Genomic DNA, 20,712 nt, shown 5'->3' with positions numbered 1-20,712 from the left:
AAATTAGATATTTTCACCAAACTCGGAACACATGTGTATGAGTTCAATCTGGGGTCACAGTAAAAAAATTGCGACGATTGAACACTAGGTGGCGTTATAACATGAAAAATACATGAAAAGGGCTATAACCACCTGACCGTTAGTCCAATTGACTTGAAAATTGGCATGCAGTCTCTTGGTCCAGGGTGCCATGTATATCTATGAGGACATTGGCGTATCTAAAAAAACATGGCCGCCATCGGCCAATGAAGTTGAGCACCTATTAGACAAGGTTAACGGAGGCCGATCGGAACAAAACTTGATGGGCATGTTCAACTCATGGCCCTAGAGGTCTGTAAGAATTTTGAAAGAAATCGGCCACTAGTTGGCGCTAACGAGTTTTATGGCTCTGTAATCACGTGGTGTTAAACTTATTGTCACATTATGCCTATCATTTGATAGATCTGCTCATGCTGAACAACTTTGCCTCAAGAACCACTACTGTCAATCAAACCGTTCATTAAATATTCGCAAACATGTTAAAAACCTACTTTTGCGAACTAGTCCCTGGTTTTTTGCCCAATCAGAACCAGACCAGTCTAGGACAATTCCCTGGACTCTCTAGATCAATAATTATCGAAAAAAAGTTGAAATTTTGCATTTGGATGGCTGTAATGGGGTCATTTAGAAAATGGGCGTGGCAGAATACACTAAAAAGCCTATAAATCCTAAATGAAAAATCAGAACTTCACAAAAATTGATGAGCATATGTGACATAACAAGCTAAAGAAGCATGGAAATTTTTATGGAGATCGGACCATAGGTGGCGCTATAACTGTCAAAAAGCTTTAAAACCATATATTTCCTATAACCTATATATATATCATATAATGTTTATAAAATAATGTTAAAAACCAGTGCAGTACAAATCTCTGGACTCTATAGATCAATAATTATCAGAAAAAGTATAAAAAATAACAGTTAAAAAAGAAAATGAATAACATTGGCATATTAAGCCAATAAGTGGTATTTTACTGCCCCCTGCTGCCATTTCATCATACTACTCCCTAATATTGTTATATCATTCATATTTAGACTTTATAAAATCATTATTTTAACATTTACAATCACATTTTGTCAAAACTCATCTATTGGAGTATTATTATTGACAATTGTGTCACACTGTCTGTCTGAGATATGGAAATTGAAAACGAAAGTAAAACGGCATTTAGGCCACGCCCCCCCAGTACAAATTCATTCATAACTCGAAAACGGAAAGTCGTTGCGCGCTCAAATTTTGATGGTAAGGTCCTCTCCGGGCTCTTGATCGAAACGTGTCATCGCGGGCCTCGGGAGTGCGCCCCCCACGAATCGCAAATTCGTGGGACCCCCGATTTTGAACGGCCGAAACCCCCGACCCAGACCACCCCGAACCTTGTGTGAGAGCTCGTTGGAAAGGGCCAGTTCTTGGCTAGCTTCGATTCAAATGTGGTGTAATTTGCCCTGGGCATTCCAGAGATAAAAGCCCCAATAGATATGCCTTTGAACGGTCATATTTCCGGGCTCCAATCGCCCAAAAACACCGCGATGGTCTCATTCAACAGGGCTCCTCAAGAACTATCTATGCTCTGAATTTCAGAATTTTTCGCCTTCTGGTTCCCGAGATATAAGTGAAAAACCAAATTCCCATTCATTCATTCAAACACTTCAACTGTAAGATGGAGGCTGTAATTCCACTGTTGTCAACTAGAGGGAGCAGCAGTATTAGACATAGTATTAATCTTTTTATCAGCTTTCAGCTTTGGCCAACAAACAAATGGTTAAAGCTATTTTTTTTTTTGACTGATAATATAGATCACAATGAAATATATGAAATGGTTAGACCATTAAAATATTTTTTTCACAATAACACATCCTAAAGACATTGAAAACATATTTGTATATGTGTGTGTGTGTGTGTGTGTGTGTGTGTGTGTGTGTGTAAGCATGCATTATTGAGTTAACATGGAACACACTTATATTACAATAACTATTATAACACAATCATATTTTGTCAGTGTTTATCACTTCATTTGCACTGACACTTCACATAATTGCTAGTATTTATACCCCCCAAATTTGCATTTTCCAGTCCATGTTCTAGGCCAGGCAGTGTTAATGTAGACCTGCACAGCCGAATCAGCAGAAGATCTGCAGGTATTGTGAAGAAGCAAGCAAGGACAATAGTGAAAATGGCAGATCATGGATATAAATGTTATGTCTGAGTCTGTGCTGCGGATTTGAGAACTTTTCATTCCTTTCCCACAAAAGAGAACTGTCAACAGGCATGGTTGATGTTTACAACAGGATACCTCACCATTTTAATTCAAAGCTGTTAGTTTGCTCTTAACGGAGGCTGATCAGAACGAAACTCGGTGGGCATGTTCGACTCGTGGCCCTAGAGGTCTGTAAGAATTTTGAAAAATCAGCCACTAGTTGACGCTAACAGGTTTTACGGCTATGTAATCACGTGATGCATATCATTTGATAGATCTCCTCATACAGAACAACTTTGCCTCAAGAACTACTGCTGTCAATCAATTTGTTCATTAAATACTTGCGATTATGTTAAAAACCTACTTTTGCGAACTAGTCCTAGGTTTTTCGCCCGATCGGAAATATACCAGTGCAGTACAATTCTCTGGAAGCTCTAGATTATTCATTATATAAAAAACTTTAACTTTACCCATTGGGTAGCCATAACAGGATCATTTAGAAAATGGGTATGGCAAAAAACACTCAAAAGCCTGTAAATCCTAAACAAAAACTCAGACAACTCACTAAACTGCCTTATGTGCTTAAAGACCCTAAATGCTTGAACCCCGCTAAATGCTGCTTGCAGCTTTAATTATTATTATTATTATGAGGGCCCGAGCCCGGCTGGGCTGAAGCTAGTACCCGTGCATGGCAGGGGGAATCGACAGCGCTGGGTCCGAAAACTTGGTCCATATATCAAACACACTTGCACATTGTCAGGAATTGTGATCAGTGTACTTCCATTGTAAAAACTAGAACAAACAAGCTTGAGATTAATTTGGATGATTTATTTGTAGCAAATCTTCAGAAAAGTCAAAGCAAAGAAGAAAAGAAAGAAGCCAAGAAACGACGAAGACAGAAGACGGGAAGTTCCTCCTCAGGAGAGAACTGTTTCCAAAGCAAGAGATGCGAATAATTAGACAACAAGAGCGATTGAATATAAGGTTGATGAAACTTAGAAAACAATCAATTGATGAAGAACATTTTGAGGAAAATAGTTTGAAATATAGAATGGACAAACTAGTGGAGGGTGTGGACTTTCATTTGAAACTTGACACCGCCTGCTGAGTTTGTTTCTGGTAAATCATGAAGAAAGTGTGATGGGTAACTCACATATGCTGATAAATGTATTTTTTACATATAACATGTTGCTAAAGAGAGATTACTAAACTGCTGATAGTCGCAAGTGCGTTTCGGTAAAAGAGTATATGAAGGAAATATACTTATACTAATTTCTCCCGAGGAAAGAGGAGACTGATATAACTTTGAGAAACATATTAAAACCAGAACAGGAAAATGATAATAGAGAAGCTTTATTTAAATATTTGGAGAATACAGGTTTAATTAATAGGATTTGAAAGGTTTTTTTTTTTTAAGCCAGAGGAGCTGAACACGCAGCGCTGGCTGTAGCATATAATGTTTTAATATAGTGGGTGAGGATGGGGAGTGGGTAGTTGTTAGAGTCTCTGGATCAAGTTCACAGTAGGTGGCGGTAATGCGCAAAATTGATGCGAATCGCACAAAAAAAGGAAGAAGAAGATGAAGAAGAAGAATTAGATCAGTGTGATTTGCCTCATGCTGTTTGCTGCTATCGTGGAAAAATCCTGGTTTGGGAAACTGCTGCCCAGATAGAGTTTTTATGCTATAGTCACTCCTGGATTACTTCCCAGAGGACCTATTTCCGTGATTCCCTCTGGAGGCAGTAATGCCATTAGCAGAGGACTGAAAACAACTTTTCTGTAAGGAAGGACATCTATATGACCTCTTAAAAACTACAAACAAGACTGATCTCATCTTCAGGAAACTGACATTTGATGTCTCTTGCACCTATTAACTCATTCTCCAGAATCCTCTTATAAAAGCCTGCGGTTGCTATTTGGGATTGTTTGTCTGGCTGGTGTTATTGTTTGGGATGCGTTTATGTAAATATCGTTTATTGATGTTTGGAAAGAGTTTCTGATAAATAGCTGTTTTTTTTATTTTTTCTGCGTTTAATTCTTGAAATACCTTATATTCTTCTCGGGGTACTTTGCAATATGATTCCCCCTTTATTTTCTGTAACTCATCAGTTTAAGCAGCTGGGACAGTTTTACGGTAATCGTCATTGCAGTGTACATCCCCCCCGCAAGCCAACACAGACCAGGCACTCAAGGAACTGTACGGGAATATATGCAGACTATATAACCCGCACACCCTGAGGCCGCATTTATTGTTCCGGGGACTTTAACAAGGCCAACCTCCGTACAATAATACCAAAGTAGTTTCAGCACATCATTTACAGCACACGAGGGGATCGGGTTTTGGATCATTGCCATTCTCCTTTCAGGGATGCATTCAAATATATCCATTCTGCTTCTGTCCGCTTACAGGCTGAAGTGGGAAGCACCCGCCCTCAGAACTATCCAGTGCTGGACATGCACAGTTGTTTTCTCAGGAATTCAAATTACGTTTTGTTATTTTCAAGTTTTGAGAATGCATAGTATTCTTGACTTAATTTTTGACTGCTATTTTATTATTTTGTAACTTTTGTTCTCGATGTTTGGTGAATACCCTGTTCACGTCGAGGTTCTCTTGTGTGTGTGTGTGTGTGTGTGTGTGTGTGTGTGTGTGTGTGTGTGTGTGTGTGTGTGTGTGTGTGTGTGTCTCAGGTGGATCTGCAGTTTCCTAAAGTGGTTTCTGACGGCGCTCGTGACCTGATCTCGAAGCTGCTCCGCCACAGTCCCTCCATGCGTCTGCCGCTCAGGAGCGTGATCGAGCACTTTGTGGCGGTAATTAGTAATTACTTTTTGGAGGTTGATCCTGCATAAAGTTCTTCAAGACATCTGTTTGAGATACTCAGGAATCCACTGGTGGATTGACTGTGCTGTCACACTTAACCTAGGGTCTGTTTGTGTGTGTGAGAGAGAGAGAGAGAGAGAGAGAGAGAGAGAGAGAGAGAGAGAGAGAGAGAGAGAGAGAGAGAGAGAGAGAGAGAGAGAGAGAGAGAGAGAGAGAGAGAGAGAGAGAGAGAGAGAGAGAGAGAGAGAGAGAGAGAGAGAGAGAGTGTGTGTGTGTGTGTTGGTGACATTTATTTAATAATAAAGATAATAATAATACATTTTATTTGTAATGTGCTTTTCTTAAACCCAAAGCGCTACAGTAAAATAAACAAAAACAGCAAGGTCAATACAACAATTAAAAAACAGCCTTAAATAAATGTGTCTTAATCAACTTTTTAAAATGTCCCAACGTTGGTGCATTTCTGCTGGTAAGAGGAAGCACAGCCCATAGCTTGGGGGCTTGCATGAAAAGTCTCTTTCCCCCGTAGATCTTGAGCTTACATGAAGGCTGATGTAGCAAAAGAGTGTTGGCAGAACGGAGAGAATGTGATGGAGTATAGGGGCTAATGAGATCACAAAGATACTCTGGTGCAGTCCCATATATAGTGCCTTGTATGTTGAAATAAGAATTTTAAAATCAATTCTCACATTTATGGGAAGCTGTGAAAGCACCGGTGTAATGTGTTCACGAGGAGAAGTACGAGTTATGAATATACTGTAGCCTGCTCAGAGATTTAGCTGGAAGGCCAGAGAACATTATTAAAATAAGCTTTCAAGGAGTTTGGTGTTGTGGCGTGTTTGTTAAACTCCTGAACTGATGCAGTTTTGCATGTTGGTGAAAATGTTGCTTACTGTAGCTGTGTTTCCATCCACCTATTTTTATGCTCATTTTGGGATCTCGCATAAAACCTCTGGATGGAAAGACCATATGCGCATAAATTCTAAAAAAACGTATGAGCTCAATTGAGTTGGATAAAATTAGCCGATAAGAACACATGAGCATAAACTACATTGAAAGCACATTTACCGAATCCCTCGATGCGCATCTAAAAAGACGTGACCTTGCGATTGGGACGGCGTATCTGGACTAACCAGCTCTCGTAAAATAGCATGTGTTCTGAAATGCCTGAGCATTTCTACTTTTCTCAGTGGAATTTTATTTTGTACTTGTGATATCCAGAATGGCAGCTCTACTTTACAGCCATGAACATTTGCCTTTCCTTTATCCTGCCGGCACATTCAGATTCAGTTTCATATTCGTTTTGCTCTCAGTGTAAAAATGTGCAGTGTGCAAGAACACATCCTTGGTTGTATTTTTTATTTTTTCTGTTTTGTCTTTTGCTTAAGCCTCATGACTGGACTATTTCTGCATCACTAAAGTTCTCTGTTATACCATTACATGTTGTAATAGGGGACATCTGATGTGTGGAGCTCCGTCTGAGCCCTAAACCCACACTGTGGAATTAAAGAAAGGCAGCTTTGAAAGCTCCGGTTGGCTTGTGCATATTCTGTGGGTGTAGACATATATTGGAGAAGTTCCTTTCTGAGCTCTTTATAATCTGAAAGCATCTTCTGTTTCTGTGCCATTTCTTTATGGGATGAATTTAGTCTCAAATTGATTAATAAATGCATGCACAATTATCCATGAACTTACTATCCACAACCAAATGCCTTTCAACTTGTGTGCAAATGTGAGAATTTAATGAATGTGCAGCAATTTGTACAAATAGAGAAATTTCTGTGAATAATTTTTTTTTCTTTTGTATTAGTGTATCATAATTTGCGCATGCAACAAAGATGTGCATGTGTGGATCAGGTGACGCGTGCATTCATTGACGTCTTCTCTGAGTCGATCTCTTTTATTCGTTTGGATTTTGAGACTTTCTTTCTTCAGTTTTCAAGCATTTCACAACACACACACACACACACACACACAACTACAAATTAATAGTTGTTTAACACAGTTGTTAGTTGTTAACTGCTTGTAAAAAAATAAAAAGTAAACAAAGACTCAATATAAAAATGAAATAAAAAACACTGTTAGCATGTTAAAATTAAATTTAATAGTGATTCTTGAATTACTTTTTTGACATTCTGTAATGAACACACACTTTGCAACATGTCATATATTTTTTCAGAAGTTGTGCAGGTTTCATGAGCATTTCGTCGCATTTGTTACGGGTGTGCAGGGATACACAAATGATTCAAGTTCTGCTATTTCCTGATGATCGTAGATGCCGGTAATGGAGGTTGTGCGTCCTTCACCGTTGTTGTACAGTCGGGTGAGCCGACCAGAGTACGGGACTCGAGCAAAACAGGCTCTGCTTTTAATCTCAATCACACATGATTGGTTAGGTGGAACCTCTATCTCCACACTCGCTGAGTGCAGGGCCTTATTAAGTTTAGATGTCGTTTCAGAATTCAAGCGACTATAGTCGTATTTCGTACTAATTTTTCCACCTACTTTAACTATTTTTTAAATGTCACCCGAGACCGATGCCTCTATCGCTCCTCCAACCGTATGCGTGCGGCCCTTTAGGAAAGCTCTTGATCTGTCGCTGCCGTGATCCAGCTTCATCACATGTTTGGCTGACTTACAGTTCTTGTTGTGAGCTGTGAAATATTTCAGCACTTCTTCCCTTTCTAACTTCCTGAGACCCTGCGACCTCATATGAGGACATTACATTTTTGCCTCTTGACACAATGATAGTCAAATTTGTAAATCTTAGACATGTTGGCCACATTTAGGGACACTGCCCACACCATCTTGTGGTGATATCACAACATTACACCAATATCAGTGAGAAGAAAATGGCTGGAATATCAGCAAAACACTTTACACCAGTTCCCGAAAGAAAAATGACCCAGGTAAAAAATCTATTCAAATTATATGAATGAAACAAATGTATTTATGTACAATACTGTCTCTATCATCATACGGGGATTAAAATTTGACATATTTTAGTAATAGTAGCACTCTAGGACATCAGTAAATGTGAAGTACTCGTTTGAGGACATTGGGACTATATTACGTTATTTATTCTAACATATGGTTAGCTGGTGGGACGTTTGCCCATATATATTTAGAACAATAATACCTTAGTAAAAACCTAAAGTAATATTGACAAACTATATATCATTTGAAAGCTTACAATCTCTAGTTTTCATATTTGGTGGCTGTTTTTTTAAATAAAATCAATTTGCAACAAGAATATTTCATATTCATTAGGCGTGTTTAGGCCTTTATTTTGAAATGGAAATAAACATGAAAAATCATGAAAGATTGGTAGAAACCTCAGTTTGTTTTCATGCCAAGAGTTCAAAAGATAACACTAATTAAATGTTATGAGAAAAAAAGGTCTGAAAATGTTTAGAATATAAAGAAAAATATTATGGATTCTCGATTTGTGATGCGGCAGCGAGCTATAACGCACATATGTGCTCTTTTTATGTTTATTAGAGGTTGAAATCAAATCAAATACTGCCAAAACACCCATACTATTTCTGAATAGGATGTATACTTCATAAATTGTATGAAATTATGGAAAGACATGGTTCAGATCACTCAAAACATATGAAAATGGAGACGCCCTTATATGGTCAGTAAGGAAGCTGACTGTCCATCTAGTGAAAAAGTTTGGTACTGCGCCCAAATAAAATCTTACTGAAAGCTCATTTTTTGAGATATCAACCTAAAATTTGGAACACAACTTGTTTAGATTTTTGGCTTTAATTTTCTAGCAGTTTTAGAGTAAAATATATTTTATAATATATATATTTTATATAAAATATAAATAATTATATTTTTACATTCTATATTTTCATAAACTCAAACTTATATAACTTTTTTTCTGTTTCACTTTCATAATTTATTTCACTTCTACAATAATCTGGCAAATGTCTTCTTAAAAACAATACCAACCATATGTCTATATTCCAAAGCATTCTTGAATTACAACCATTTAAGTTTGTTTTTTGATTGCAGTACTATGTCCTCACATGAGGACATCATATGGGAAATCATAGACCCACTGTCCTCACATGAGGACCTCATTTTCTGGAAAAACTACTTCCTGTACAAAAACAAATTTTAGTTATTATACTTATTAGGTCCTACTTATCCCAAATAGCGAGAACAATTATAAAATGCACACCAGGCAAACTCTCGGGTCTCAGGAGGCTAACTTTTTCTCTTCGTTGACTACATATTCGTAAATTTCTAAATGCTGTTCTAGTATGTCATTGTTTAGGGTGAGAACTAAAGTTTCCATGTTTTTCTTATTGAAAAAGCTTTTGGTCACAGAACTGACACCTTTGTCATCTGCAACAATGTAGAATTTTTCACAAACGATTACTGGGTGAAATAAAATCTGGCCACTCTCTATTTCTTCCCATCTTTTCCACTCTAAAATTTCAAAGTTGTCTTTATTCACTAGAAATTCACGTAATGCCTTATTAGCACCTGGCTTCAATATTTCTGAACTTTTAATTATATCTAACTTCATCTTATTACATTTCTTAGATCCAAGAATGTAATAATCATAGTGGAAGTCATCAGAAACTAGAACTGCATCTTTAGGTGGATCGTTTGATGCAACAAACTCCAGGTAAGTCTTCAAGTCAAGAGCTTCCTCATCTTTCTCAGCTTTAGCACGGCTGAAAAGGTCACGAGGATGAAGGTGATGAGGATGGTTAGAAGAGTCTGCAAGACAAATCCAAAGAAATACACAAATCAAAGACTGATAACTTATGTTATTTACAATCATTTTAAATAAGTACAGCTATAGTTTAGTTTAGGAGTTAAAACTACTGCAGAATTTTGAAACGAGAATTGAAGGTGGATATACCAGTGCTTTTAATGTTAGAAAGATCCTCTGAATTCCCTCCGTCATACAGTGTGAAGATGTGTAGCAGAGCAAAGATGAAGACCACGCTGAAACCCATCATCAGCTTCCAGCTCAGTGTCTGGGGAATATCACCAAACATCACGAGAAGATGAGACCCACAACATGCTCATAATAAATATATAATAAATTCTACTTTATGGAACTAGTTTGCTTCACATTATATATAGTTTGAATCATTTATATCACAAATTTGAAAGGACATTCCTAATATAAAATGAGAAACGAGACACCTTATTTGAAGTCACATGTGAACTATTGTACATGTCTTACCTGTGAAGGATCTCCTGTAAATGTAGAGTTGAGGAGACTAAAGCTCTTCAGTTCCCTGAGCCCTGTCCAGTGCACTCGTATATATCACAGCCCTGATGCAAATACAGTCCAGACCGTTATCATACGTGGCCAGAATATACAGTTATTTCCATCTGTCAATACTGAAGACTTATATTTGCAAAACTCTTCACTCGTTCAGAGACACAGAAGTCTATCTTTATCAAACTGTGAATTATTTTTCATTACTTCCATTGAGCACACTTGTGCCATAAATACTTCACCATCTGCAAAACTACATGTTTGCAGCACATTTTACAAATTCTAATGCACTTTCAAAACTGATAAAAGCACATTCGAATAGAATGATGGCAAACTCTGTTTCTGCAGGAATGATATTGAAATATAACATCTTAGAAGAATATTTACAATGGAATTAAATAACAAGTATTCAAACACAACTACTGTAATTGCAATTTCAGCTGAAAGCCGACCCAAGTGTCCTATTTTTAGTCAATTTTTTCCATCTTTACCAGTTTTTTTTTACAATTGCTAACAAGCATTTACCAATACTTAAAATATTTTTTCTAAACTCTCAGCACAGCAACACACCTACATCACAGTAACTATGTAGCCAAATAGTTCATTTTGTCCAAAACCATATTTTGGACAATCTTTTTTCAGATTTCCTTCAACTTAAATGGAACCCCCCCACCACCCCCGTCGTCACACCCAGGGAGATGTTCATGATGAACCGATGCCACTTTTCCAGAACGAGTCAGAGACCGATACTTTCATTTTTAGAACTTGCCACATTGCAACGTCATTTCTTTTTTCAGATGTTGCGCAGATTTCATGCATTTCAGCATTTCGTCTGATCTGGCACGGGTGTGCAGGGATACACCAATGATTCAAGTTCTGCTATTACAATACCTGTATTTTAACAGCATTTTCATTTTTAAAAATATTGGGCAGAGAAACCAAAAGAATGTGAATCAAATTAGTTGGCTTAGCAAATACATATTTCCTCAATTATTTTCAAGCCTAATTATGCCTGTTAAATTGTATTGTAGGAGCTACTGTTACTTTCTCTGTTCAGATTATTGCTCTATCATATTCCATCTTTAATTTAATAGCACAGTGAATATGTAGAGCTGCTCCAGCAGGGCTCAGCAGTGAAAAGGATTTTTTCTACTGGTCTGGTTGGGCCAGTGATTAAACATATTAGATACCAGTGAAACATCACAATTTTCAGCTACAGAAATTGAAGAAAGTGCAAATGCAAATGCAAAAAAAAAAAGGTTTTAGATTAACATTGAGGACAAAGTCAGTAGTAGGTTTATTACTCTGCTGTCACTTTACGAGCTGCACATTAGAGGTCTTCTCAGGTCATTAAATCAGTACCCGACCCGAATACTCCATTACTTTCATTTATTTATTTACTTATTTAAAGGTACACTGTGTAGGAGTTTCTCCCATCTAGTGGTGAAATTGTATTTTGCATTCAGACGAATAGTGCTCTCTAGCGCCTCACTTTTTCAAATGCGTGTTGCAACTACGGTAGCCATTATGTACCAAGAAGCTATGACAACATGTCTTCCAATAGCACTTCATCGAGTTTTCTTTCGGATGATGAGGTTTGTTATTTCAAACAAACTGCAACTTGACATACAACGAACAAACGAATGTTTGTTGCTTTTTTGGCGATGAGGATTCCTTGTCCTGTGGCTCGGCATAAGTATGGTCCTGCATTATGAAGTACCGTGCAGTGCAGCCTTTCAGATTTGCCGGGGCAGTGACAAGCGCCTCTGATCTCCTTGTCCGTTTCTGCTGGTTTCAGTCACGTGACGCTGGCTCTGAACAGAAACGTGTTGAGGTAGGCTAGTGCTTTTTGTCCCTCTCTGCTATTATAGTTTTTCAAAATGGCGGAACGACATGGAAGCCTCCTTGGACTTACCCGCCCCATGTAAATAAAGATAAGAAATTTTTCAGATCTTCAAAGGTCAGATCATTGGCAGAGGTAATTTTACACCAATGAGGACATATTTATGAATAAAGACATTGATTTTAGCTAATAAAATACTTAAAAACTACACAGTGTACCTTTAATATTACTTTATATTATTGCCTGCCCGATGGATACAAGTTCTTATGCTAATATATAATACATAATAACATTAGTGAAAGAAGATTTAAAAAAGGTTAAACAGAAAACTAAACGTATAAGAGTATAAATAAAATGACGTGGACGTCGAAAATCTCAAAGATGAAGTTTATTACAGCATAGCAGTGGCAAACTACACGAAGCACCTTGAGTTCAGCGGCGTCAGAATGAACCCAGAACATCCAAATCTTAAACCTTTTATCCTTTTACAGTTTACAACAAGTGAAGTTTCTCCTGTGTAATTGTCACGATCCACACACAAGAAAGAGAGGTTAGATCCAATAATGCAGTATTAATATTTATTTGGGGAATTCCATAGGCATAATCCAGTCCAGGCAATAGTCGATATCATAAATCCATCCAAAACAAGAACATAAACAGGAAACACGAGAAACAGAAGTGGCATGATAAATACAAGGACTCTGTGACACATACTAAAACAGACAGGGTTATATACACAGGGAAATGACAATGCTAATGGGGAAAAGGCTGAGTGCAATGATCAGTGATAAGGGACAGCTGAGTGCAATGAAAAGACAAGGATCATGGGGGATGTAGTTCAAGAGTGTGCTGGACACCGTGGGGAAGGAGGACATCTAGTGGTGACCCAAGGAACATAAACCAGACACTGTGACAGTAATGGCTGTGGTCTGTATGTTAATGAAGTTGAGACGCCCCATTGTCTGAGACTATACGTGTGTTATAACTAAACGCACTGCATGATATCGGTTTTAGTATCGGGGAATATTAATGAGTACTAGTACAGGAGCACAGAATCGGGACGATACCGGCATCAGTGCATCCCTTGTTCATATAGTTTATAAAAAAAACAATAAAGGCATCACAGATGCAACTGTCACATCCACCGTCTGTCTTCCTCATCTGTCTCTGCACTACACTCCCCAGAATCCTCCTTGGCGCACACCTGCACTCACTCTCCTCTAAGTAGTAATCACCGTCACCTGGATCCCATTACGAGCTCACCTTTATATGCAGCACTCAGTCACTCACTCTTTGGCCTCGTTTACACTGCAGGTCTTGATGCCCAATTCTGATTTGTTGCCTATATCCGATTTTTTTGACTGTCTGTTTACACATTCTTTAAATCGTGACCCATATCCGATTCATGTGTTTACACTTGCCATATAGGCTACTATCTGAAACATATCGCGCATGCTTAAAGGGTTAAATTCTCTTGCACAAATAGACGAACACAAAATATGTTTCATGCTCTGCGATATGCAAAGTTGCCAAACACCACTTTTGAATAAGAAACAATGTCTATAAAACTCGTTAAAACCCCACGAATCACAAGCGTGTCGGTGAGAACACTCGTTAAAACAACATACACACAGCCGAACTTGACTGCACATCACATATTTGACATTATTGATACTGCTTTCATTCGTAATGCAACGGACCGATCTACGGCACATACATTAAGGGCTGTTCACTGTTATACAATAAAGAGCCTGCACAGCGACAAGAAATAGAAATTAACACAAAAAAAAAACTGCCTAGAGCCTGTACTTACACAACACTGACAGGAGTTGCGCTCAGGAGTAGAGCAGCTGTGAACAATTTTCTTTTTTCTTTTTTGAGCGGCTGCGGACAAATTCTTTCTATGCACACACAATATTACATCACAATCTGCGCGTATGTTTTAAAAATATAATTGAATATGTAAATAGTCCTAGCACTTTTTAAATTTAAATAGCCCACTTAAAGCGTTTATTACAAATAAATTACTAATTGCTTGAAATGAATAAATGTAAATTAACAAAAATTTTCGTTAAATTTACAGTCATATGAAAACACTTCCCGTGACCCTCTCCACATTCCTCTCCTACGATGACAACGTTTCGTCGGGCCATCCGTCCCTTTGCAGATCTGCGTCGGGGTTTCTCTCGTCATTAAACCGCGGAGACGTTGCCTAATGCCTCAGAAAATCCGATCTTCCTGTTTACATGACAGTCGCATTGGCACATATCCGATTTATTTCCACATATGAATGAGGCCTGAAACCGATCTGGAAATATCCGAATGCATGCGTTTTTTTCTTGTTTACACTGTCATAGAACACATCCGATCTGTGTCACATGTGAGCAAAAAATCGGAATTGGGTCACATTTCACTGGCAGTGTAAACGGGGCCTTAGTCTGGTCTCGTCGATACACATCTATTCATGTCTCACAGACTCTCTACTTCACCTACCTGCATACTTACCGTCAATCCCGATCTTCTTCAGCCTGTCTTCAGTCTAGGGCTGCACGATTAATCGAAAAAAAATCACGATCTCGATTCAGACATAAATGCGATCTCATTTCTTAATGATGGCGATTCACTTCCGGGTATTTCCCTGCATTCAGATCATGTTGCATTCACGCATTATTGGTCACACTCATACAATTACAAAATATAGGGTTGTGATGGATGACCGACATCACGACACGGCAGTTAAGGTCACGTAATTTAATCTATTGATTCGTGTTCACAAGAGGTTGGGAACGAAACCTATGGCTCGCGAATACACTAGTGGTTGGGTACGAAACCTATGGCCGAAACCCATACCTGACTCTTTGACAAAAATCATGTGGCTCGCAAGCTCTCTCACCCTTTACCAACAAAATAAAAATAATATTTAAGACACATCAACAAAGATCGGCTCTCTGCAGAAAAAGCAGCCACAATTCCCTTGTTGTACAGCCTACCGAAGTTAATGAAAAGTGTATGATAATAATAATAATATTCAAGTTGTAGGCCACCGGCAAAAGTGCGTGTTCAGTGCTGTTCGCGAGCGTCACGAGTCACCACAGCAATCAACTAACCGCTTACGTTTCTGTGGTAAATTGTAACCTACAGCTCCTGCACTGGATTCAAGCAGCTGCAGATTGTTTAAGGTAATGGCGAAAACCGTTTTAGAACAGCAGCGAAAATGTAAAAGTAGGTTATATAAACTTGAATATATTATTGAAACGGGTGCTTTGCTGTGCTTTTACTTTCACTTTTGCCGCAGAGACTCTTTTATGTCCTATAAATGTGTCGTATTTTTGATAATCCGCGTAGATTTCAGTTGATGATTCTGTTTAAAGTTATTAAAAACAAAACGTGAATAAATGAGAAAGAAAATAGCAGGATATGCATTATATTGAAATGAAATATTAAAAGCGCGATAAGTCGCGAAACTGACAGGATGCTGTGCGCGCGCTCCGAGCGCAACACGGACAAGCATAGTAGTTTTTTGTCTCCGGTTGCGCGCCTAAACGGCCAAATAAACACAGAAATATTTCAAAATGCCACGTCGAGTATTCCCGTAAACACAGTAGATGTATGTATTATGTACATTCTGTGCCAAATGGAGCAAAAATCACAGGTTGATTTAGTTATTTTTATTTATTATTGTAGCCTATACAATGTTCTCTTATATTCAACAACATAAAGCTTTAAAATTATTCACTTTAAGGGGTCTAAAATAAAGAAAAGAGACATTTTTTTTGTTACTCCTGCACTTTATTATACTGAATGTTTTTTTTTTTTTTTTTTTTGTACTTGAGTGCAATACATTTTGGTTGAAAAAATGAGAATCGTGCAAGAGAATCGTGATCTCAATTCCCATGGAGAAAAATCGTGATTCACATTTTTGCAAGAATCGTGCAGCCCTACTTCAGTCCATCTTCAGAGAATCTTCATCATCTGCATCTGCAAGAGAAAGAGAGACTTTGTTATCATTCAGTTAAGCTTCATCCAATTATCTACTTCCTGTGTACTCACCTTTCACGCTGTTTCCGATCCATTCTGCTATTAAAATATCAAACTTACCATCTTGTCTGCTTCGTTTGTAAGAAACCTGACAGCAACGGTTTTACATTAGAGGGTTGGAATTCAATAGATTTTTTTTATTACTTATTTGTGACCCTGGCCCACAAAAGGATCACAAAGATCTTTTTTTTTTAATTGAAATGTATACACCTTCTGAAAGCTGAATAAATAATATTTCTATTAATGTATGGTTTATTAGGATATAATATTTGGTCGAGATACAACTATTGAACACCTGGAATCTGAGGATGCAAAAAAATCGAAAACATTGAGAAAATCTCCTTTAAAGTTGTTCATTTATGTTGGCGATTGTGCTGCATTCACTCACACAAATACATGTTTTATATATTTACGGTGGGAAATTTACTAAATATCTCCATAAACATGATCTTTACTGAATATTCTAATGATTTTTGGCATAAAAGAAAAATCTATAATTTTGACCCATATAATGTATAGTTGGATATTGCCACAGATATACCCGTGCGACTCGAGACTGGAGACGTGATCCAGGGTCACATTTATACGGTGGCCGAGAGAGCTCAACGCGCTACAGCTGAAGAAAACACATGCAAATAGAAAAAAACACCCGCAAATTAAGAAAACATCTTCATCAGTTTCACAATACACGTGTGCTCCAAATACTCACAACACAACCAAATACAGAAACGCGCTGCAAAAGTTCACAACACAAACAAATATAGAAACGCGCTGCAAACAGGACAGAACACAACGGAAATGTTTCCGGGGAAGCCAATAAGTGACAGACCTGGCTGGGACGTGCTTATTGCTCGTGAGCTTTACCTATTCCCTACTCTCTTAAAAGGGCAGACGGCAGAGAGTGGACATCCTTCCTAGAAATAAACGACTCACCAAAGTTATCAGCTTCATTACTTTGGGAAACAGGCAAAGCAGTATTACGAGGTACAATCATTTCATTCTCCGTCCATAAAAAGAAAATAGAAAAACAAGAAGAAATCAGACTAGAAAATAAAATAAAAGAACTTGAAATATTACATGCAAATAACCAAACAGAAGCAATATATAATGAATTAAGAAAACAAAAATTCCTACTAAACGAAATCATAAATAAAAAAAACTCAATTTCTAATTCATAGACTCCGTCAAGAAACCTACCATCATAGCAACAAATCTAGTAAATATTTGGCCAATCAGATCAAAAGAAACAGAGAAAAAGTAACAATTGCAACTATTAAGGACTCAGCAGGGAAGCCTACCAACTCTCCACAAGAAATAAATACAATATTTCGAAACTTCTATGCCAAACTTTATTCATCTGATAATAACATAAGACAAGATGATATTAATTTATTTTTCAATAATATTCAACTCCCAAAACTTAACACCGAACAAATCAGCGCACTGGATAATCCAATCATAGAAAAAGAACTCCATATCGCCCTGAGTCTAATGCCTAACAATAAAGCACCAGGACCTGATGGCTTCCCTGCTGAGTTCTATAAACATTTCTGGTCCATTTTATCTCCATTATTCATCAGAGCAATAACGGAAATAAAAGAAAATTCAAGATTACCAGTGCACATGAACACAGCCACTATTTCACTTATTCCTAAACCTAATAAAGACACAACCCTTCCGTCAAACTACCGTCCTATATCTCTCATCAACGTAGACATTAAAATAATCAGTAAAGTTCTTGCACATAGAATTGAAAAAATTATCCCGCTCATAATCCACCCGGATCAGACTGGTTTTATTAAAGGTAGGCAGGCATCCAACAACACACGCAGATTATACGATTTAATCCATTATTCATCACTACAACAGGAAAATACCATTATAGTCCCTTTAGATGCAGAAAAAGCTTTTGACAGAGTCAATTGGAATTTTTTATTCACCACATTACAAAAATTTGGCTTTGGTGAGTCGTTTATTAATTGGATTAAAATTCTATATACAGCACCTTCTGCCACAGTCACAACCAATGGACTAACATCACAAAGCTTCACACTGCACAGGGGGACTAGGCAAGGATGCCCACTCTCTCCTTCTTTATTCACCATCTTCATTGAACCCTTAGCAGCAGCCATCCGTCAGAACCCACTCATCAGAGGAATCCACACACCCCAAACACAACACAAGATTAGTTTATATGCCGATGACATTTTACTCTTTTTGCAAAATCCTCAATCATCCATGCAAGAAATAACTAAAACCATTGATTTATACTCTACAATATCAGATTATGCAATAAATTGGAATAAATCTTCAATTCTTCCGCTACATCAAACTAAATGGGATGTTGCAGCCCAGGTATCACCCATTCCTCTATGCACAGGCCACATCACTTATTTAGGCGTTAAGGTTTCCTCCAGGCTGTCAGAGCTGACTGGACTCAACTTCACTCCTCTACTTAAAACATTAGAAGACGACCTTCACCGCTGGCACAACTTACCACTCTCCATCCAGGGCAGAATAGCTATAATCAAAATGACAGTACTTCCAAAAATAAATTATTTTTTCTCAATGATCCCAACCCAACCTTCTCTCAATTGGTTCAAATCTTTAGACTCCATCATTACCCGATTCTACTGGAAAAATAAACCACCACGTATAAAATTAAGCACTTTACAAAAACCCAAATCCTTAGGAGGATTAGAAGCACCGCATTTTTACCATTACTCACTAGCAAACCAACTTCAATACATATATAAATGGACTCACCCCACTCAGTCAGACATGGCCACATGGCTAGACATAGAACAATCACTCTGCGAAAAATTGCACATTTCAGACATCCCGTTTCTTAGTCAGTCCATTAAACGCCACCCATGTTTCAAATCATTGACAATAGCCTCTGCTCTGACAGCCTGGTGGAAATATCATCACATCACAAACTCCAATCAGGCCCCATCTGAACTCACCCCACTCTGGAATAACCCTGATTTCACAAGCAACAAAAAAACACTCAATTTCCATAAATGGGCACAAAAGGGCATCTCACATTTAAAGCACATTTTTCAGTCTAACAACTTTGTTTCATTTTCTTACTTAGTCCAGGAGTACGGTATCGGGAGCAATCAATTCTTGAATTATCTGCAACTCAAATCAGCTGTATTATCCAAAATCAACAACAGAACTATCAACATTCACCTTCCTACCGCATTAGCAGATTTAATTAATATATCCTCCCCGAAAAAATTACTTTCCAAAATATACAAAATTATAGCTAATTCAAATAAAACCATATCTTTACCAACAATCAAATGGAAAGAAGACCTTTCCATTGCTCCTGATACCGACTTCTGGACTCAAATTTGTAAAAATATTTATTCCATGACTAAAAACGCCAACCTTCAGCTCATACAGTATAAGACTCTTCATAGAACACACTACACTGGGGGAAGGCTGGCTAAAATGGGATTCACATCAGGAATTTGCTCACACTGCTCACAAAACTGCCTGGACACATATATCCATGCCACATGGCACTGCCCACCCATTAAACACTTTTGGAAAGACGTCACTGAATCCCTGTCCCGCCTCCTGGGCTGCCACATCCCATTATCCCCCTTACTCTGTCTACTAGGTGATCTATCAACTCTCAATCAGGAAAAAACAAATAAAAGGATACTCCTTGTAGCCCTAGCCATCGCCAAGAAAACCATCTTCTTGAACTGGAAATCCCGAAGCACTATTCACATAACACACTGGAAAAATTTGCTCATAGACTACATCTCCCTGGAATATTTTACACCTCATTACAACTGTATATCGGAACCTCAACACTCCAGATCAGACCTCATCCAACTATTACAAATCTAACACACTCATCCTGATTAATTATGTATTCATTTATTATTATACATTTATACAAGGTTTTAGTAATATTGTGAGTATTTTTATTATTATAATTATTATTGACAGTATGGTTATTAATATTTTCAATATCATAGAAACATTTAACAGTGATGGAATGATGGCGATGTGATGATAATTTGCTTGATATAAGGACGATAATGGTATAATGTATATATTAAATGTTTAAAATAAATAAATGAATAAATAAATAGATAAATGAAATGATGATGATAATAGTGATATAAATATATAAAATATAAAAATATAAACAATACAAGTCAACACCTAACACATGACACAGATGATTTTAATGCACCAAATGCTGATCTTAATGCACTTCACCTTCTTTTAATGCACCACCTTAGTTTAGGCATACATACAAATAGTAACTGTACAGTGAATGAGAAGAAAGGGAAAGAAAAAAATAAATAAAATAAATAAATAAAAATAAAAATGGGAAAAAAAACAAAAAAAAACATGCACACAGAAACTAGGAGAGGTGTGGTATGTGTTGGGTGTGTGTATTGTTATTATTATTGTTATTATTGTTATTATTATTGTTATTATTATTATTATCATCATTATTACTGCTATTATTATTATTGATATCACTGTCGCC

At 37.4% G+C, this 20,712-nt stretch overlaps 1 protein-coding gene and 1 long non-coding RNA gene across 3 annotated transcripts in view; one reads left to right on the top strand and one right to left on the bottom strand.

Annotated features, from left to right (window-relative positions):
- LOC309504111 (uncharacterized protein) overlaps positions 1-20,712 on the top strand; it is a 501,143-nt gene that overhangs the window by 271,828 nt on the left and 208,603 nt on the right. The window lies entirely within an intron of this gene.
- LOC309504199 overlaps positions 9,331-20,712 on the bottom strand; it is a 94,976-nt gene continuing 83,594 nt past the window's right edge. Inside the window, exons 2-3 of one of the 2 annotated variants that reach the window (XR_014208008.1) lie at positions 9,941-10,043; positions 9,331-9,795 (exon numbers count right to left, since the gene is read on the bottom strand). This is a non-coding gene — a long non-coding RNA (uncharacterized lncRNA). Of the gene's footprint in view, positions 9,796-9,940; positions 10,059-20,712 lie in introns of both variants that reach the window. The other variant, XR_014208009.1, reaches the window with a different exon arrangement.

Source organism: Leuciscus leuciscus (assembly GCF_965113295.1).
Source record: "Leuciscus leuciscus genome assembly, chromosome: 8".
In the NCBI taxonomy this organism is placed as follows: domain Eukaryota; kingdom Metazoa; phylum Chordata; class Actinopteri; order Cypriniformes; family Leuciscidae; genus Leuciscus; species Leuciscus leuciscus.
This window is presented reverse-complemented; position numbering and strand designations above follow the sequence as displayed.